Source organism: Capsicum annuum, chromosome 1 (assembly GCF_002878395.1).
Source record: "Capsicum annuum cultivar UCD-10X-F1 chromosome 1, UCD10Xv1.1, whole genome shotgun sequence".
Classification (NCBI taxonomy): domain Eukaryota; kingdom Viridiplantae; phylum Streptophyta; class Magnoliopsida; order Solanales; family Solanaceae; genus Capsicum; species Capsicum annuum.
Window position 1 is genome coordinate 123,582,736 of NC_061111.1, and position 6,119 is coordinate 123,588,854.

Sequence of the window (6,119 nt, forward strand, 5' to 3'; positions counted from 1 at the left end):
ATGGATTACTCATCCGTTGCAACAGGTCAGTTATATGTTGCATCAGATAAAATATCAGGTGCAACAGATTAGTGCTGTTTTTATGGTTCCTACGGATTACTCATCCGTTGCAACAGGTCGGTTATATGTTGCAACAGATAACGTACCTAGCGCAACATATTAGTTTTCTGTTGGAACTGTTACATTATTGTTATGCATTAATCAATTATAATCTATGTTATGTTCCTGATAATTTAAGATAACATGGCTCCCAAAAGAAAAGAAATCGAATCAAGTCCAAGTAAAGGAACAAGTGCAGCAGCTAAGCTACATCCACCACTCTATGAGCTTGCTATACAAACGTTATCTCAATCAGGAGCAGAAGACAATGAACATGAGATGAAGGAATCTTTCAAAAGAGATTATCCAAATGCTAATAGCCCTTCCGCCGAAGAGTTGGTCAAAACCTTCAGTATTGATCGTTATCCTGTGAGAATGCAGTGCGATGATGCCACAGATTTAACGGGTGATCTCGTGGTTATGTCAGTCATGGAAAAATCTTTCGACGTCATCAGAAAAATACTTCGAGAGCAAAAATTGGATTCTTATTTCAGGGAAAGCTGCTTTGGGCAATATCTTGATTTGCCGGAGGACAATAATGCTCGTTTCCAGATGAAAATTGTATATGATCTTCTCAAGTGCAGGTTTATGTATGAAAACAAAGATAAGATGGATGAGGTATGGATAAATTACTGTGGCATGCCTATTTGTTTTGGTTGGAAGGAGTTTGCCATAGTTATCGGATTAAAATGTTATCCCCCTTCTCCTTCTTAACTTATACCTACTCTAACCTAAAAAAAAGTACCCCGCACACCCAACAAAGGAAAAGGCAAGTCGAGTGATCGTGATGACCTGGTGTCCATTGTGGGTCCAAGCTTCAAAAACAAAAAATCTGATAGAAGCGTTGAAAGGTAGAGGACTTTCAAAGAAGCACAAACAATCATTGTGCTTGATTTGGTTTGTACATAATGTTCTTTGGGCGAGAGACGTTAACAACAACATAAGCCTCGGTTTAATAAATCTCTCCGAGGATCTTGAGGCATTTAACACCTATCCTTGGGGTTATGAAAGCTTCAAAATGACTGTCGAAGTTGACTCTGTTAACGCCAAAAACAGTCAACTTATATGGCTTTCCATGGGCCTTCATGGTAAATATTTCTTTTATCATGATATGATTCATCATTTTTTTATTCAATAATGCTTTTGATTTATTGGCGTTATGTTATAGGTTTGGGCATTTGAAGTCATTCCTTATTTAAGACAACAAGTGAACTACCAGGAAGAAGTTTCTTGTCCAAGAATTCTGAGATGGTTGTCGGTCAAAATTGATAAAAATACAAAATTTCTTGATCTTTTCAATCCCCCAAGGAAGCAGTAAATCCAATTCTAATCAAGTTTTTGTTTTAATTAATGATTAAATGATTTCATCATCATTCTTAATATATGTACCAATTTATTTTAGATTGTCCATCCGTGGCTTGTTCCGACCAACTGAGAGTTGAAGATGCCATTTTTTCTTACTTTACGATCTATGCAAATTTTATCGGATCCTAAGGTCGTTGATGGAATAAAAATGGAATTGTTTGGAGCAACAACCATCACAAGAAAAACAATTTTAGAGGGTGGGGCTAATGATGCTCCTCTTACGATTTTTGAAAAAAGAAGCCATTATGATTATAATCATAATGGTTGTACAGATTTTTCTCCAAATTTTACCGCATCTAGCGAATGTTCTTCATACAAATATCAAGACTGCAAGGCGTAACACGATGAAGTGATTAAATGATATTAATGCACTAACTGCTTCTGTAAAGGAAATGACATCTAAGAGGGGTGTCTTCCATCAAAGAGGATTTCATATCCAGACAGAGATCAAGGTGTCTAAGAGGAGAAGGAAAGACACTTTTAAGGCATCATCAATCATAAAAAAAAGCAAAATTGCAACGCCCCTGTCTTTATTTTACATCGATGTTCAGTATGCAAGGGCCACAGAAGAGCAGCATGAGCTGAAGAGGTTTAATGTACATCACTTGTTCCAAAAAATAAACAGACACATATCTGTTTCAACAGATGATACATCTGCTGAAAATTATAAAATAGATATATGCATCTGTTGCAACTGTTGTCTAACCTGTTGCATCAGATTCGTTATCTATTTCAACAGATGAGTCTTATGTTGCAACAGATGGGTCATCTGTTCAAAATTATCGTACTGCTCTGATTTACCTGTTCGAATTTATCTCAACAGATAATCCATCTGATGCAACATAAGACTCATCTGTTATAACAAATGAAAAATCTGTTGTATATCTCTACTTTGCATTGACAATTCTGGCTTTTCAGGTGGATGTCACAGCTACTGCCGAAGAGCATAATATCACAGTTGATAATCCATCAACTGCTTCCAAAGATGAAGAAAAAGTGGATCCTGTCATTTGGGAGAACGGAAGAATTATCTGTTTGAAGGGTTCAACATCTCGGACGAGGCTTTAAAAAAACTAACACAGTTGACCAACGACTATTCAGAATAGATTGCCGATGGGCTGTTAAAGCATCATGCCGGCAGGTACATAAATCAATTTTATGGATAACCTGACATTAACACATATAAATCATCATGTAGAAAACAAAATAACGAGCGCTACAAAGTGAACAAATCGATTCTTGGTTTTGATATGTTCGACTTTGTTGTTGCACGTCCCGAAACGAAGAATTGGTTCTATTTGATGTCACAACCCCAAACTTGCTGGAATGATGAGGTTTAAATGCCATACATATTACTATTAATTAACACTTTATTTAATTGTATCTTCGTATTGATTTTTTCATCACTTAATCTGAAATATTTGATAATATGTGCAACACATCAATGTCATTTTGTACTACCTTCGAAAAAGGCCGAGTTGCAAACACAAGAATAATACAGATACACAACAGGTAATTATTTGTACAAAGTTTACATCAATAATGCCTACGATAGGTATTGTCAACAGCAGTCGAAAGTTTTCTGAAACGAGGAATGCTTAATCAACATCATCAAAGGTTTTAGCATTCCGGCTGGCTTACCTTGGCATTTGTTCGACGAAGTGTACATCCCAATCAATTGTGGTAATGAATTCCATTGGGTGTTAGTTGTCATCATTCTAAAAGAGAGGCGCATCCGAGTTTATGACTCAATGTCGCGAAGGAGACGTTTCGGGCCGTCGTCTGAGATACAAAAGTTGGTCAAAATATTGCCTACTTACCTTGATATGAGTGGCTTTTTGGACCAAAATATTCATACTGATTGGTCGACGATTGAAGCATACCGGGGTAAAATGGCTAATCCATTTGATGTACAATATGTTGACGGAATTGCTCAACAAACCATTGGTATCCTGTAAGTTTAAGTTTTATGATTTAGTTTCATTTCACAAATTTCACAACGCTTGCATGAACTGCAAGATATGGATTATCTATTTTTTTTATAACGCAGGGATTGTGGTCCTTTTGTTGCCGCCTATGCCGAGTATTTGAGCGATGGATTACAAATACCAAATGATGGACTTGATGCCAGATTACTCCGCAAAAGATATGCTGCTCTTTTATGGAAATACGGAGAAGCGAAAGCTCAGAAGCTGTACGCAACCGACGTTAAAGATCCAGGACGACCAAAGTCGAAATCCGTAGCACCGATGAAGAACAACTTGTCCATATTGATTAGATCTTTAAAGCTTGAGTCCGTCAATGTAATAACCTATCCTCCTTGGTTTAACTTGTTGATTTATTTGTAGAGTAGATCGTTTGTACCCATAATGATTTTTTTTACATTTCATTTATTTGTTGAGTTATTTCATGTAATTTCCGAAGGCTTCGATTTATTTTATTCTTTCTATGAATATAATTAATCCTTATTTTTGAACATGTTAATTGAAATGGAGTACTAGATCCAAATATCGCAACAGATAATACATTTGCTCCAATAAATTACCGATTAGTTGCAACAGATAAGTTATATGTTGCAACAGATCGTATATCTATTGTGACAGACAGATTGGGAATATCTGCATAATGCAACAGATGACCAACCTATTCCAACAGATAATCAATCTATCACAACAGGTACTATATCTGTTACGACAGATATAAAATCTGTTGCATTATAAAAATTCAACTTGGCCAGACATAAAAATTATTGCCACTACATGTAAAGTGAATTGGCTTGAAATGAAAATTTGTTATCGTGTTCGTCTCTGTCTTTGTACATGTTCTTTTTTATACGCAGACTCCAACCATTTAGTTAGTACCCCATATGCCCAAACCCATTGCATCTTTCCTACAATGGTGTCGCACACACCGATTATTTGTGTGCCGATCAGTAAACACTCGATGTATGCAAGCGAGTACGGCCTGCACGCTGCACCGTTGTATTTCTTGGGAGATGGATGTTCTTATTTCGACCTTTAAAATCCCATGATTCCTTCGACAAGACTTCAGCCGACAAATGATCCATCAGCTTACTCTACGTCAACAACTTGGGCAACAACTTCAAGAGTGGCTTTATGTGGGTTAAAAACGTCTTCTCGCTGAAGACACCAGTTGCAGTCATAAACCTTGATCTTTCCCTCATATAGTAATATCTCAACAGTGAGAAAATGTGTGACATCCACGTTCATGACTGCAAAGATTCTCTTTGCCTTGGTCTAGCTCTTGCCGTGTGGATATGGCCTCTTCCCTCTAACATATTTAATCGCTTCTTCATCCCATTAGAATGTAGAAACTAACTGATCAAATGTTAGGCCACCGAAATCAGCTATCTTACTGAGTTTAGCGTACCTATCCTTGAAATTGTTGTAGAAATTGAGGTCCATTATCCTATCGGCAGCATCATAAGCATCTGGGTACGCTAATTGCTTGCCCTTCATGAGGCAGAGACTTTCATCAACATACTGTGGTATAAGAAGACAATTTTTATATAGGTTAGTAATTATAAGGAATAAAAACACAATTGAAAAAATCCGATGCAGAGGGTTCTCTGATTAGTTCACAGATTACCTAGCCAACGCAACTTATGCAACAGATGTGTATTATGTTGCACCAGAATACCAAGTTTTTGCAACAGATTACAAATCTGTTGCGTAGATTTTTCTTCATGGAGTAGATTGAAAGGGTAGGTTAGAAAAAGTAAACTTACCTTGTCCTCGTACCACAAACACATATTTGTCATATTTGAGAAGTCTTTGGCGGCAAATGAATGCATGGTGTATTCTGTTTGAACCTTCATCTTGATGAATTCTTCTAGTTCCTTCTTCTTCTCCTTTCTAAGCGCCGCAAATATGTCCACCTTCTTCGGCGATCCCTGAACTTCAACAACTATTGGAGCGAGGGGAGTTGCAATTTTTGTTGATTTCAGAACAGAGAGAATTTGTCTATTTTTTCTTCTCTTCCTCCTAACCTCCATTGTAGGAGTGCATGGCTCCCTCACCTCGTTGGATGGTATGACACCCCTCCTGGATTTCAAATTCTCTGCAGCTTCAGCAATAGACTCTAGCTTTTCAAAGAGTTTATTCTCTCTGTCCTTTCACACTTTGCATTTACAATGAGAACATGAGGGTGAGAAGGGGTGAGAGAGACCACTGTAAGGGTGGGAGGGACCGATGTAGGGGTGAGAGGGAGGACCTGTGCAAGGAGTTTTTTCAAATATATTTATTTTTTGTTGAGCACCAACATTCTCATAATCACGACTGGCAGCAGAAGCAGCAGCAGGATGGCTACCACCATCACAAACAACTCCACCAGCAACACCCCCAGAAGAAGCACCCAGATCTGTTCCAGTTTGAGGTTGGTCGTGAAGAGCTTCAACATTAGGCTGACCTTGCCTAACTGCTCTTCTTATGGATGTTGCTCCTTCCAATTCCTTCTTTATTAACTCCACCGTTGGGTCTTCTTTTGTATCAACAAGACCCAGAGTAAGAAAAGAAGTCATCCCCAACTCATCAATGGTAGACACGATCCAAGGATGCACAACCTATAAAAAAAGATAGGAGGAATTTAAATCATGTAATAATAATAATTTGCAGTCAGTTGGGTTACATGGGGCT